The sequence below is a fragment of the Pinus tabuliformis genome, chromosome 6 (assembly GCF_031772625.1).
Source record: "Pinus tabuliformis cultivar Carrire ecotype Pingquan chromosome 6, CPIR1, whole genome shotgun sequence".
Classification (NCBI taxonomy): domain Eukaryota; kingdom Viridiplantae; phylum Streptophyta; class Pinopsida; order Pinales; family Pinaceae; genus Pinus; species Pinus tabuliformis.
The window spans coordinates 4,127,408-4,143,195 of NC_142292.1; positions in this window are offsets into that span (position 1 = coordinate 4,127,408).

Genomic DNA, 15,788 nt, shown 5'->3' on the forward strand with positions numbered 1-15,788 from the left:
TAGCCCGGTGACTTGGGCTATGACTTCCTCCGTAACTGGGATTTGGACTCCTTGAACAACAGAGAATCCCTCTGTTAAATTGCATGCAAATTCGAGGACTTGCTGCTCGTCGAAGTCTGGAAGTCTCCGGAAGTAATCTATCCATCCCGCTTGCAGAAAAATCTGATAAACCTCGGGATAGAGCTCAAGAAGTGTTGTTGTGCCAGGTTCATGTGTGATGAGGTTTCCTCCCATAGCTGTTATCTCAGTGAATTCACAGTTCAGAGCCGAGCTTCCGAATTCAGTTCAGAGTAAACCGTTGCAAATGGTGACATGCCGTGATAAGGTGACTTTTACATATTGTCGGGAGAGTTAAGGACGGTAGCAGTTGGCGTAGTATGTAATTATGAGAGCGCTTTGGTAATCCCCCCCCTACGCGTAAGTGATATGATTGGAAGTACAATTATTTTGTAGTCCTATCAGCTTCTCCGCATTAACTATTATTTAATGTCCATACATAATCATGCGTACCTTTATGTTTTACCTTTTTGGGTCGCTGCGTCAAAAAGTCTTGTCTTATCTTTTGCTGGATCATAATGATTACCACGGGTCTACGAGCATGGGAATACCGGTGATTTCTAATAATAATGACGGGAAGTGATAGTGAAGGGTTGTAATCATCACAAAAAGTGGTGTATTTCATAAAAACTCGTTTCTTGGGAGCTGAGGTGATAAGACTGGTGTTTTTGTAAATGAGAGGATTGCTAAAAAGGTATTACGGGATCGGGAAGTGGTGTTGTAGCCACTGGGAATGATGTTACATCATCGGGAAAAGATGTTGTAGTAACGGGGATCGGTGTTGCAGCAACGGGGGTTGGTGTTGCAGCAATGGGAAATGGTGTTGCAGCAACAGGAATTGGTGTTGCAGCAATAGGAATTGGTGTTGCAGCAACAGGAATTCCAAATCCGCAAAGTTATTCCTTTAAAGCTTTCGTACTCAGCTATTTCCCACAGCTTCAAATCTGCAAAATACTAAAACATAATATGGTGACCCTTGGCAGGGATTATTAGTAATTAAATAAAAAGAATATCTAATCTAAAAAAAATGCATAATTAAACAAAGATTTAAGTGCTTTGAGGGACAACAAGTTCCCCCGGAAAAGAATACTGTTTAATTGCCATGCAAGTGGCTTTAAAATCTTCTTTAGAAACAGGCCTCTGATATAACCGAAGTCGATAGCCATTCACTAGTAGCGGTGTTCTGCTTCCATCAATTGTTAAAAGTCTAACTGTCCCATTTGGAAAAACAGCATCCACTTCATACGGCCCTAACCACCTTGTTCTTAACTTACCTTGGAAATTCTCGAAATGGGAATCATAGAGTAGAGCCCAGTCACCTTTCTGAAACTGCTTTTGCTTGATGGTTCTGTCATGCCACCTGCTCCTCTGTTGTTGTATCATGGTTGTCTGATGGATGGCATCCAGTCTTTTCTCGTCCAATTCTTGAAGTTGCTGTAACCTGGCTGTCTGTGCATCAGTCAAATCAAGGTTAACAGCTAAAGCAGTTCTTAAAGTTTTGATCTCAAACTCTAGAGGGAAAATAACATTCTTTCCAAAAACTAATTCATAGGGTGAAAAACCTGTGGTATTCCTCCAAGTAGTTCTATAGGCCCACAATGCCTCGGGCAACCTTTGAAACCAGTCCCTTCTATTTTCCTTTATTGTTTTTGTTAAGATGGCTTCTATGACTTTATTGGTGCTTTCTACCTGCCCATTTGCTTGGGGGTGGTAAGGTGTAGTCATTTTGTGCTTAATATGATATTTTTGAAGCGTATTTTTGAAGCCATGAGAGTTGAAAGGAGGTCCTCCATCTGTGACTAATTCTCTGGGCAGTCCAAATCTAACAAAGATTTCTTCAAATAAAAATGTTAGTACTGCTTCTTCATTAGCTTTAATGAGTGCCTTAGCTTCTACCCATTTAGTCATGTAATCTGTGCATACTAATATGTACACTCTTTGATTGGATGGAGGATTAATAGGACCTATGAAGTCTAATGCCCATTTCTCAAGAATTACCTGGGGATTGAGAGGCATTTCATCCCTGTGATTAGGCTGGCCCATTCTTTGACAACTATCACAGGCCTTGACATATTTTCTAGCATCTTTAAAGAGTGATGGCCAATAATAACCCATTCTGAGTACCTTGTGTGCTGTTCTTTTATCTGCAAAATGTCCTCCACAAGGGCCATCATGACAAGCTTTTAGTACATCATAAATTTCATCTTCACCAATGCACCTTCGGATTTCCTGATCAATTCCTGTATGGAAAAGACACCCGCTTATCCAGCTGTACCTAGCACTTTGCTGAATGATCTTTCTTCTTTCCCTGTGTGATAGGTGTGATGGTAATTTTCCTGCAACTAGATAATTGGCAATGTCTGCATACCAAGGTGAGTGAGCAGATACTGCAAATAAATATTCATTAGGAAAAGAATCATCTACTGGAGCATTTTCATCAGTTTTTAATCGAGAAAGGAAATCAACAACTACATTTTCTTTTCCTGGCCTATCCACAATTGTGATGTCAAATTCTTGCAATAATAACAACCATCTGGTGACTCGGGCATTTGTAACTGATTTATTCATCAAATATTTAATGGCCGAGTGATCAGTATGCACAAAAGTAGTGTAGCCAGTAATATAGTGTCGAAATTTATTTATTGCATAAATAACTGCTAAGAATTCCTTCTCGGTGACTGTATAATTTAATTCAGCTGGTGTCATGTTCTTACTAATAAAATAAATGGCATAGGGAAGATTATTTTCTTCCTGACCCAAGACAACTCCAATTGCAGTGTCTGAGGCATCAGAGGATATATGAAAGGGTAGTGCCCAATCAGGTCCTCTCAAAATGGGAGCTGCAGACAACTGATGTTTAAGTTCATTAAACGCTTTTTCACAATCATCAGTCCACTTAAATTCAACATTCTTTGTTAATAACACAAATAAAGGAGAAGCTATTTTGGAAAAATTCTTAATAAATCTTCTGTAGTATCCAGCATGTCCTAAAAAGCTTCTTACATCAGTTTGTGTTTTGGGGATAGGGAGAGTCTGAATTACCTGTATTTTAGCTGGATCGACTTGAATTCCAAGGAATGAGACAAAGTGACCCAATACAATACCTTGATTCATCATCATATGGCACTTTTCAGTGCTTAAGGCAAGGTGTGCTTCTATACACCGCTTAAGTACTTTTTCAAGATTCTGCAGTGCATCCTCAAAAGTCACTCCATAAGGGGTAAAGTCATCCATAAATATTTCTAATGAATCATTTAACATATCAGAAAAAATCCCTATCACTGCTCTTTGAAATGTTGCTGGAGCATTACATAGCCCAAATGGAAGTACCCTGTAAGCAAAGGTCCCCCAAGGGCTAGTAAACGTGGTCTTGTCCTGGTCTTGGGGTGCAATCTTAATCTGATTATATCCACTGAACCCATCCAAGAATGAAAAGAACTTCTTACCTGCCAGATTATCCAATACCTGATCGATGAATGGTAAAGGGAAATGGTCTTTCTGAGTGGCTTTATTCAGTGCTCTATAATCCACACATACTCTCCATTTACCATTTTTCTTGGGTACAATTACAAGTGGGGAAACCCACTCACTATCAGATATAGGGTATATAAATCCTGCATTCAAGAGTTTCTGAAGTTCCTCCTTCACAATTTCCCTTAGATTAGGATTCATTCGCCGCTGGGGTTGACAGACTGGCCGGGATCCTTCTTTAATATAAATCCGGTGAGTGCATAGCTCAGGGGAGATCCCTTTCATGTCTGTATAGTCCCATGCAAATGCTTCTTTATTTTCTTGGAGTAACTTTATTAATTGCTGTTTTTCATTGTCACTTAAATCAGGATTTATATTTAATGTTTTGCCAGGCTCAATTTCTATTGCTGTGCTTTTGGAGGGGCTGCCTACTGCTGACTGAAATAAATTCTTATCTTCCAGGTTCTGCTGAGTTTCAGATTCCAAGATTGCAGAAAAATGACTGTACATTTCTGGGTTGACCGAAGAAGGTTCAGAAATGAAGCTGCTGATTAATTCATCTTCGGTAGAATCTTTGAAGGTTAAAGCTTGTCCGATAGTTAGTATAGGTTGGGTTTCTTCATCCTCATAATCCACCCATACAGAGCTGTCATTATTAATCATGGGTGTAGCATGAGGATAAAGGGTAAGCTGTTTTGTTTCTTGTCCATTGGAGATGGTCATTGATCCTGATCTACAGCTAATGAAAGCATCTGCTGTAGCCAGCCAAGGTCTTCCCAGAATCAGCGGATGACCCCCCAACTTTGTTTTAGTTTGTAACACCACAAAGTCGGCTGGGTAATTCCAGGATTCTACAGAAATTATTAAGTCTTCAATGACCCCCTCAGGTTTAATTGTAGAGCGATCAGCCAGTTCTAGGATGGTTGGTGTTTCCCTAATAAAGTTTTTCAACTGAAGCAATTGTGTTGTTTCCAATGTCATAATATTTATTGCAGCTCCTAAGTCTACTAGAACTTTAGAGACAAGGGTTTTTCCAACCTGCACTGTTACTGTAGGGTGACCAGGGTCACCATATTTCACAGGAGGATCTTTCTCTGTCATTAAAGCAGTCAGCTCTCCCATCACATGAACTGTGAGGGGGTCCTTAGCTTTTCTTCCAGGTTTTTTTATGCAGATATCTCTAACAGTCCTAGCATAAATGGGAACATCTCTTAGCGCTTGCAACAGTGGAATTTTAACGTATAAATTCTGCAGTTCACCTAAAAGGTTAAAAGCAGGTTGCTCTAGTGTTTTAGTGAGAGCCAATCGTTCAGGGAACGGTGGATCTGTTGTCTGATCAATGTTGTTAGATGTCGATTCGACTGTTTCAGCATTATTGTTAGTAGGTTTTTCTTTTCTAACTTCCTCCTTATCCGAGTCAGTGATGTCATCAATGATGGGTTCAACAATTCTCCCTGAACGAAGATGGATATCGTTACATTGCATGGGGAAAACAGGCTGATTTTGAATATCAATTACTTGCAAAGCTTTATTATTATTTGGGTTGGGGTTGGGTTGCACAGGTAGCTGCGGTCTAATTGCCTGGTTATTTGGAGGAGTATTAGATGGTAAGGAAATAGACTGTTGTTGTTGAGGAAATGGCATCTGTTGGGTTGCCCAGCCTGGATTCCATTGATTGAAATATGGTTGCTGGGGAGCCCAAGGATTCCATATAGTAGGATCAGGAAAAGGGAGATTTGGTTGTTGCATAGGTGGAAAACTCATTGTGTTAAAGGGTGGGTACTGCATTTGGTTCATGGGTGGGTAATTTGTTTGAAAAGGAGAATGATTATTCCAACGATTAAATGCTGTGTTAGAATTCATACCTTGTCTTTGTGGCCATTGCCTCCTCTGTGTCATCAGGTACACTGCTTCAGCCTCTTCTTCAGTTGATTGCAATGCTGCTTTAATTCCAGGCAGAGAGGGGCATTGCTGGGTCTCATGGTCCTTTTCGCAGATTGTGCAGATTGGTACCTTATCTAGCGGGCATTCCCTGAGTGGGTGCTTTTCTCTGCATTTGGAACAAAAAATAGCTAGGGCAGCTTCTGCTTCTGCCTGTTTCTTCTTTACCTGCAGAGCATCAATTTGTGAAGCAAAAGAGCTTAACATCTCAGTTTTAAATTCTTCTAATAAATTACCTATTTCAGCCCTTGTTGCTCCTCCGCTTGCTGACTTCTGAACTCTTGAATATACATTATCTCTGCTTTTTGATCTGCTTACTGCTCCCCTTGAACATCTCATGCAGAGATTGATAATTTCATCAAATGGTTCTTTGGAAATGTCCCCTTTTCCCAGCATGTTTAACATGTCCAAGCAGTCATCTCGTACCCCTTTCAGCAATATAGTCTTCAGAATATCTTTACTCATATTAGGATGGTCAGACCGCTGCAGATTATACTGTAATCTTTCCACAAAATCTTCCAAATTCTCGTCCTCTTTCTGAACCATTTTAAACAATTCTTCCTTCCTTTCTCTCGTCCGGCAGTAATCTTGATACTTAGCCAGAAAGCTCTCTTTCATCTGATCCCAGGTAGTGATTGCCTGAGCTCCTAAGCTCATAAACCATCTTAACGCATTCCCTTTCAGTGTTGCTGGAAATAGTTTTAGTTTCTGATTAGGGCTCACATAATCATAACTTCTACATAGTATGTCGAATTCAAAGAGGAATTCATCCGGATCTTCAGAGGATAACCCATGAAAGTTGGGTAATGCTGAGAGTGGAATGTTTTTCATGGGAGTTGCTCCTCTCGGGAGCTCCCCAATAGGGAATTCCAGGGTAGAGAGCGAATTTTCCCCTCTTCCTTCTGTTCTGTTATCCTCCATTGGTCTTTTTCCTGAATCACTTGCTTTATCTTCTGTGTCTTCTGTTTCTTCAGGTTCTTCTACCGGTTCCTCGGTGTATTCTGGTACCTCCAGCTTCCTTTCAGGTCCTAGTACTTCCTCTGTCTGTCGATCTGTTTGTGAGGAATACTGGATCTGAGGTCTCCGGGAACTTGTCCTCTGTGATGTTTCAGCCTTTGAGATGATTTCGTCAATATAAGTTTTTCTTCCTCCTCCGCCTTTGCCGCCTGTGAAATTAGGTTTCTTGCGTCCTCTCATGCACCTGTTATTCTCAAAAAGAAATCATTAATGCCTTTAGAAATCTCTAGTTGCCTTCCCCAGCAACGGCGCCAAAATGTTGGCTAGTTGAATTGTTTATTAATTAACAATCAAGTACCACATTAAATTGTCAACCTGGGAAAGTATTTTTATTTCAAAGGCCACTGCGTACTGTATGTACTTTAACTCTAAAAGCATTAAAAAGCTGTAGTATGTGTAGTTCTCACGTTATGTCATAACAATGTACTGTAAAGATAAAATAAAAACAGTTAATAAATCCGAGAAGAAGAGTGATGGATGCTCTGTTATCAGAGGATCAGGACCCTATCCTCCAAACAAGGACGTTCAACACCTGCCCCTGTAACCAGATTGCTAATACACACTGAAATTCTAATTCACCGGTGAAGTACAACTTCAAACGATTAACAAAACAGAGTGCCAGCAAAAAGGAAACTATCAAAGGTAATGCTTACAGAATCCAAAATAGAGTACCAGCATAAAGAAATCACCAAACACACTTACACACTTGACAGAAAAGTAGATGGGTGAATCTTGTGAAGAAGGTGGGCCCAGTCCCTCTCACAAGATTCCCCAGAACACACTGTTGGATTAAGGACTCATAACTATCTTCTATTCATCTGCCAAAATATTTAGTACAATAAGAGTTCAGACTTTGCTGTTGTCTTTTAAAATTCCCCTTACAAAATTATCATCCCCCTCTCTAATGTAGATGTCTCCTCTTTATAGAGGAGACATCTATTACAATAGATTATCACGGTTCATTCAGTTAGCCAAAAATAAGAATTACAAAATGCTGTTATAACAGTGCAACAGTGTATTCTTTCTTGAGTTTATTTCTGTTACACAGCTGGTGCCTGAACTTTGCCCGTGCTCTTGGGATCCTTGTATTATCCTTCGCCGTTTCCCCATGGTTGCTGATTTAGAAAACCCGTACTGTTCCTGATACTTGAGCAATCGTAACTATGTTTTTCTCTTTTTGGGTAGTTGCTGATTATGCCGCGTCATCGTGGAATTCTGGCAATCTCCGGATAGTTGCCGTTTTTTATTTCCAGTTGTTGCAAAAATAACGTTCTCCTACTTTTAGATGGTTGCCGTTGCTGGCTGTGGCAACTGCGTAGTTGCTCTTCCTGGTGTTTCAGCAACTGCGTAGTTGCTGTTTCTGGTGTTTCAGCAACTATAATTATAATTCCTGCAGTCTTTAAACAGTCCAGCGATTATTTGGCAACTTAATTGACTTTTCCACAGATAAATATAAAGATATTCATGAATATGCAATGAACAATTAAACATATAGATATGCGGAGAGTTACTTCGTACCTTGGGGTGATTAAGTCATTATACAATCAAAAGCTTTCAACCTATGACTGAAAAAGGAAAATATTATGGAAAAAATATAAGGTCAAAATTGGCCAATTCTGAGTCCCAACAATGGCCAAGAGATAAAAGTACCATTTATGACTAATCCTACTCATAAGCTTCAAGCAAAAACGATTTATCTCTACTTGTTCTAACATCTACTAAGAGTACAAAAGTGCAACATCAGTAGCAGACATCAAATGCAAACATTAATAAAGCTCGATCCATCCATTCATCAAAACCTCCTCTGAGGGTGCAGAAGTGCATGTTCCAAGGACAAGTTTTTGACAAATTTCTGGACCCTCTCCAAATGCAATGAGAAGGGTTAAAATACTACTTCCTAATTCTAATAATAGTGTATTTACAAAATTTAGGATGCGGTTTTCAAATGACCGTCCTTTTTCTAATCTAATTTTAAAGAAAAAACAACATTCTAAAATAAGGCTACTTCTGAATTTGGTCTTTAAAGCTGCAAGTGTTCATCATGGGCTTGAGGAGAGTCGGCTGGCTGACTTCTGCGCTGAGCTGGGCTGCGAAAATAGAATCTATGAGAGCTGGCACTACTTTTTCGGCCACGTTTATGATTCATTTCACAGTCATCCATTGACTGTGCGGCTTGACCAAGTATGCCCAGTAACATTCCCAATTTAACCTCTTTAATGCTTGGATCGCTTTTCCCTTTTCATGTGCCTTCTGCTTCCATTCTGCTTCCAATCGTAGTTTATTTGGTAGGTACCCCAGGGTGGTCTCTTCGATTAAATTGGCCCTGTGTAAATTCTCATTTACACAGTCGATAAGAATGCTTGCTTGCGTGGCCACTGTCTTTTTGTCTTTTAGGTCTTTGGTCAGGCCGCCTTCTGAACAGGTTTGATATGCAATTTCCCGAGCCAAAAGTTTATCGGGGATATACAAAGGCAAGACATGAGGAGGTACAGTGCTTCCAAACACTCTAATATAGGTGAACCATTCTTCCCCGAACCATCTTGCGATGGGGATGATATCTATCTGTGCCTCGGGTGAGCACCTCGGGGGGTCTTCGTCATACATCATTCTATACAAGGGTAAGATAAGCCCGTGACAAATCTGGTAGAAGTGTGGGACGAACTGAGAATCCCATAACATCTTATGATAAAAATGGATAGGTAATGGGTCCTGGGTAGTCCATTTCCAACCCATAGTGGGAAATTTAGACACATAACAAATAGAATCCATAACATATGCGGACAGATAAAAAGGAGGATAGATCCTTTGAGATAAGGATCTTTTAGACCGGTAATTGATAATAGCCGTGTATAGATTATCAGAAAAGATCTTGGCCCAATCCATAATATCGGCATTTGTGGCAGCATCTATTAATGGTAGCCATTTAGACGAAAACTTATTGATATCCGGCATCCAAAATAATCTACAAAGCATGGCCGCAGCAAAACAATACGGAGAGGTGAGGGAACCAGTGCTGTACATACTGTTCTTGTCTTTTTTGACTGGATCCTCTGATCTGGACCAATCTTTGGTGGTCTCTGCTAGGGTTCTCTGCCACAAATTTCTTAACGAATTATGCATTGTAAGTCGCCTGCGGTTCAGGAAGATGATACATAAGCTTTAAATCTTGTGTAGCGAATGATTCGATGAGCCCATGTCCTTGATTCTTGAATTGTCTGTTGTTCATCTCTGCATTGTTAAGTATCCACTTGATCATATCCGTATATGGTAGAATTTTGGGCCTTGCTGCTATCCGGTGAAGAAATGAACATGCTAGCTCCTCTAAGGACGCCTCGGAAGAGCGTTGTGAGCTCGTGACAGCAACAACCTTCATTATTCTGGGATTCTCTTCTTCAAGCAGTCTGTACATGCTTTCCCATGTCAATATCCCTGCGTCTCTGTTACAGGTTGTGTCTGTATACAAGGCGCCATCTCCTTCGTCTTTTCCTTCGCCTCAGAGCCTTGAGCTTTATTTTTCTTTCCCATTTCTTCCTGTTTTTGGCTTTGAATCGTCTTTAGTTCTTCGTTCCTGCAGCTTACGAGTGAAATGGAAATGACTGATCAAGAAAGGTGATGGGAGAGTTTTAAATGCAACAGATATATCAAATATGCCACCTTACGTGAAGTAATTCTTTACAAAAGCACGCGTATTCATTTCATTTAATAGCTGACAACTAATTCCTTTACTATCATTAAAAGCGCATGATCTTGAGTCAGATTATGGTAAGTGGCTTTTCTTTGAATAGCGTGCCCGAAGGATTCGTGATGAAGTGATTTATGATTTGCTTACGTAACATCGCAGATCGCGCCATCGCAAATCGCACCATTGCAGATCGCGCAAACATACGAATATAATATCGCAGCGATCGCAACATCGTAGGTCGCAAAAGTTTAATGTTTGCCGAATCTTGTCAGCTCATTTCTGCGATATGCGATCTTGCGATCGGTGTTATCGCAGATTAGTAAATCTTGAAGTTTTTTCCTTATGAGTATTACTTTATTGCGATGTGATATTATGCTTAACACGAGAGTCTTGCGCATACCGATATTATAGAGAAATGGAGGCATTTCCTATCTTTTTTGCAACGTGGCTTTAAAGATATTTCCTTTATCATAGACTTAGGTTAAAAAAATATTCAAAAGACCTTCCTAAGCTTACGATGGTAACCTTATTTTGAAGAAAGGAAACTCTTGCTTTTTTTCTAAAATTTAACTAAGGGTCCCCATTCATTTAGTATTTTGGATAACACTTAAATGAACAAGGGGGGGGGTGTTGCTGGCCACAACAATTGGCGATTCACTTGGGAGAACCAGTTATCTCTGATCTTCTATTGACATTTTCAAACTTCCGAAACAAAAAAAAATTCTCAGAAAACTTAAAATTTATTATAAAAAGATAAAGCATATTATACTTCAAACTGTCAATGATATTTTGTTTCAACCTCTTTCTATTTTAATTACTTGTATCCTCAGCTTGTCCTTGCATTTACATCAGCCATTACTTGGTCTTGTAAAAAATAAAATAAAGTCTTCCCTGTGTAGCAGCCTTTTAAATATGCTCCTTTGTCGCAGGTAGAGCCTCTGCTGCCAGCAGGCATCCATAGCCTCGACAGGGTTACCTATTACCCAGTAATGATCCTTTATCCTGCTTAAGGTGATCTACAACTCTTAAAGAAAAAACCCAGATTGATACTTTTTCCTTTTTTTATTCTTAAAGAACAATGTCTTGGTTTGGTAGCCAAATTATGACACAGTCATTCACTTGATTTACACTTTTGCTGAACAAGCTGGCTCGCGATGAGACCCCTTGTCTTGTGATTTCAATAATCTTAAGTCGTTGCCCTGTTTTGGTGGACAGTAATGGCAAAGTCAGCAAGTTATAATATCTGTGATCATGATAAGCCGGCTCGTGATGAGACCTCTTATTCTTCAAGATATAGTGTATCCTTGGGTCTTTTTCTAAATGCTGCGATTTTCTTTAGCGGGGAGGAAGTCAATTTTTTTCCTTAAGAAAGTTCTGGACGACAATAATAGAGGTTTTTGGAAATGAAAACAATTTCTTCACTAAGATTGCTTTCTTCAAATTTCTTGGAGTTGAAACTAGTATCATATCTGGGTTAAAGTTCTATTGATAATAAAGATCAAGCTTCCAAAAGATTTGCTATTTATAGAAGCAGAAGTTCAAAATCTTGATAGAGAAAAGGTGTCTTTAGTAAATGTCAAATGCTGTTAACCATAGCAAATTTTATTATGGAGAAAAATATTTAACGAAATGAGAGGTAGACATTCCCTAGGATTATGTACAGAATAGGGATAATCTCTTCTCTTATTTTGCCTACCAACTATTAAAAGTAAATTATAAACCTAATAACCTAGCTAAATTACTCCTACTCCTATTCTAACTATATACAGAAAGTTAACTAGGTGAAATGATATTTCCAGTGGAACCATCTTTTCATTTTTATTCCTACACGTATGTAACTTTTAAACATCAGTGTTAAGAACAAAACTTTTCTTGGACTGTTAATGTTGGATGTGGAATAAGAATGTGTAACTTCAGTTGGAATTCTGTCTGAAATTTCTTTCTTATGAAAACTTCTTTCCAATTGGATACCTATTGGATCATAAAAATCAGGATGAATTTCTGTTATGGATTGATGATCTCGTAATAGGAAAGATGACAAGACAGGTTGCGAATATGATTTTTCAGTTTTAATGGCCTGTAACCTACTGTGCGTTAAAGTCAAGCTTTTAGCAATTTCTTGTAAAAGGAAAGTTTCCATATATAAATCACTAAATAAATCAATGAAGAATAGATGGAAATTTCTGGAAAGAGATTTATCAATTGGTGCGAATTGCCGACAAGTTTCGAAAGGTACTTTCCTTCGTTGATGTTGTTTTGGATGCCAAAGAAGTTTTTTAAGGAAGTCTGATATTGATTGATCTTGGAATTGAAAAAGTTCTATACTTCCTTGACACAGTTTAGTTTTCCAAAATGATAGCACATCTTTCGAATGTTCTTTGATAAGGTGCTCAACATACCATAGTAATCTATCAAAAGTCTGAAAATTTAAAACACAATCCGATTTTGTACAAAATGAGCGCAAGTGAGAAAGAAAGAAATGATTATCTGTACAAATAATGTTACAACACAACTGGGATTGACTTGGAATATCTTGTTTTTCACAAGAACTGGCCAGAATTATGGGATCCGAGAAATTTCGAATTCCGTCTTGTGAATCAGAAGACAAGTTATGATTGTGAACAGGCATGGGGGTTTCCTCATGAATCATAGATCGGGGTATTGTCTTGGATAGTAAAATCATGCAAATGATCTTTTACTTTGAAATGAGGATTGACTGATATGATTCCTGAATTAGAATATCTCTCATTATCTGAGCTTTGTTGAGTTACTTGGGATAAATCAACAACATCATCGTTGTCAAAGTAGCTATCATAAATGATTTTACAGGTTTCCCTAGATTTCTCTTTTTCGTCATATATTTTCAGACAAGGAAGGTCAAGTGGTTCTTGTTTGAAAATGATCAAAGGATGTTCTATAGCTGTCTTTTTATCTTGAAAACCTAATGATGACTCATTTGAATAATCCTCTGTTCTTTTTGAGATATCTTTAATATTGAGAGGGGAAAAATTATCATCACTAAAAACATCAGGATAAAGAGAAAAATGCGATTCTGGAACAATGCATTTGAAAATATCATCATGGAAAAATCTTTGTTCATCAGATTCATCATAGACATCGGGCTTTAGATCATACCTTTGTGTACTAATACTTTTTGAAAGAGAAATAGTTTGTTGTTCTAACCTTGGCATCTGCATTTGTTGATTTGCAATGATATTATCTAACCTTGTATCAAAGTCATCTCCTGGTTCCAAGGGAGGCTTTCCTCCAGCATCCTCGCTTGTGTCTTCTTGCATTGGAGCATACATGTCTCCTAGGCTTTGGGAACTTTCTTCATCATGCCTGATTTGTATATTCAAATTGGAATTCTCATTCATATTAGAAGAAAATGAGACAAAGCTTGGACTAATTTCTGCTTGATCAGACATAGGAGGCAGGGAATGCTCAGCATAATCTGAAGATTCTTCATCCATGAGTTCACTTTCAAGATCATACTTTAGACAATTAAGATGAAATCACATATTAAAATCCCTAACAGATTCATCTTGTTTCTGTAGATAATCAATTTCATCATATACCTGGTCATAGTCATAACAATCAAATTCACAAATGAAAGTCTTGACGAATTGGTCCCAGCTGTGAATTGAGGCAACTGGGAAGGTTCTGTACCATTTTATAGCTTCCGCCGTGAATGTAAGAGTAAAAATTCTGCATAAAACTCCTTCATCAATTCTTTGAACATCTGAACTTGAAACTCTTTGATTAAATTGAAGAGCATGATTAAAAGCAGAAGAATTATTCTTACCATTGAATTTTACCTGAGACAAGAGTCTTACCACTTCAGGTGGAGTGTTGGAAGAGGTAGGAATATGGATGCAACTCCAAATGGGAAGTTTGTGAGCAGCCATCCTGATTCAAATGTTACAATTGAAAATCATTCCAACAGACACTATGTTCAGGCCCTCCTTCTAGCGCCAAATATGTTGAAGCCTCGAAAATCGGGTCGATAACAAGGGGGATACCCACCCGGTCCGGACCTTGGTTGGCAGCTTCTTATCCGTTTGGTATAGCGGGTCTGACTGGGGATAATGGGACCAATTTCCCAATCTAAGGGTGTATGTGTGTGTGTGCAGAGTTGGATGTTGATGATCTAAGAATACTTAAAGCTAATTTCATTCAAACTTTTAAACTAACTCTATGCTATTGTAATCTAATGAGAAACAACACATCTAAGCTATGCTAACCCGGGGTGTATTTCTTCTATTATGTGATCTAAAGAGATTTCAAACAATAACTGATAATAAAGATCATTCAGTTATCATAAGAATAGAAATCAATTAAGATAAACCACTTTGCATAAAAAGTTAGGCAAAACAGTTGTGAACAGCATATCGCATAATAAGTTATTCATATATCAGACATAAATAAATGGCTCCACCGTATAGAAGTGCCAAATGGTAACTCATACATTCATGCAGTAACATATAAACAACTGAAAACTGTATATCACTTTAAGAATATAAGCAGAAATGGCCAAGAGAGAAAAGTACCATTTATGACTAATCCTACTCATAAGCTTCAAGCAAAAACGATTTATCTCTACTTGTTCTAACATCTACTAAGAGTACAAAAGTGCAACATCAGTAGTAGACATCAAATGCAAACATTAATAAATCTCGATCCATCCATTCATCAAAACCTCCTCTGAGGGTGCAAAAGTGCATGTTCCGAGGACAAGTTTTTGACAAATTTATGGACCCTCTCCAAATGCAATGAGAAGGGTTAAAATCCTACTTCCTAATTCTAATAATAGTGTATTTACAAAATTTAGGATGCGGTTTTCAAATGACCGTCCTTTTTCTAATCTAATTTTAAAGAAAAAACAACATTCTAAAATAAGGCTACTTCTGAATTTGGTCTTTAAAGCTGCAAGTGTTCATCATGGGATTGAGGAGAGTCGGTTGGCTGACTTCTGCGCTGAGATGGGCTGCGAAAATAGAATCTATGAGAGCTGGCACTACTTTTTCGGCCGCGTTTATGATGCATTTCATAGTCATCCATTGACTATGCGGCTTGACCAAGTATGCCCAGTAACACTCCCAATTTAACCTGTTTAATGCTTGGATCGCTTTTCCCTTTTCCTGCGCCTTCTGCTTCCATTCTGCTTCCAGTCGTAGTTTATTTGGTAGGTACCCCGGGATGGTCTCTTCGATTAAATTGGACCTGTGTAAATTCTCATTTACACAGTCGATAAGAATGCTTGCTTGCGTGGCCGCTGTGTTTTTGTCTTTTAGGTCTTTGGTTAGGCCGCCTTCTGAACAGGTTTGATATGCAATTTCCCGAGCCAAAAGTTTATCAGGGATATACAGAGGCAAGACATGAGGAGGTACAGTGCTTCCAAACACTCTAATATAGGTGAACCATTATTCCCCGAACCATCTTGCGATGGGGATGATATCTATCTGTGCCTCGGGTGAGCACCTCGGGGGGTCTTCATCATACATCATTTTATACAAGGGTAAGATAAGCCCGTGAAAAATCTGGTAGAAGTGTGGGACGAACTGAGAATCCCATAACATCTTATGATAAAAATGGATAGGTAATGGGTCCTGGGTAGTCC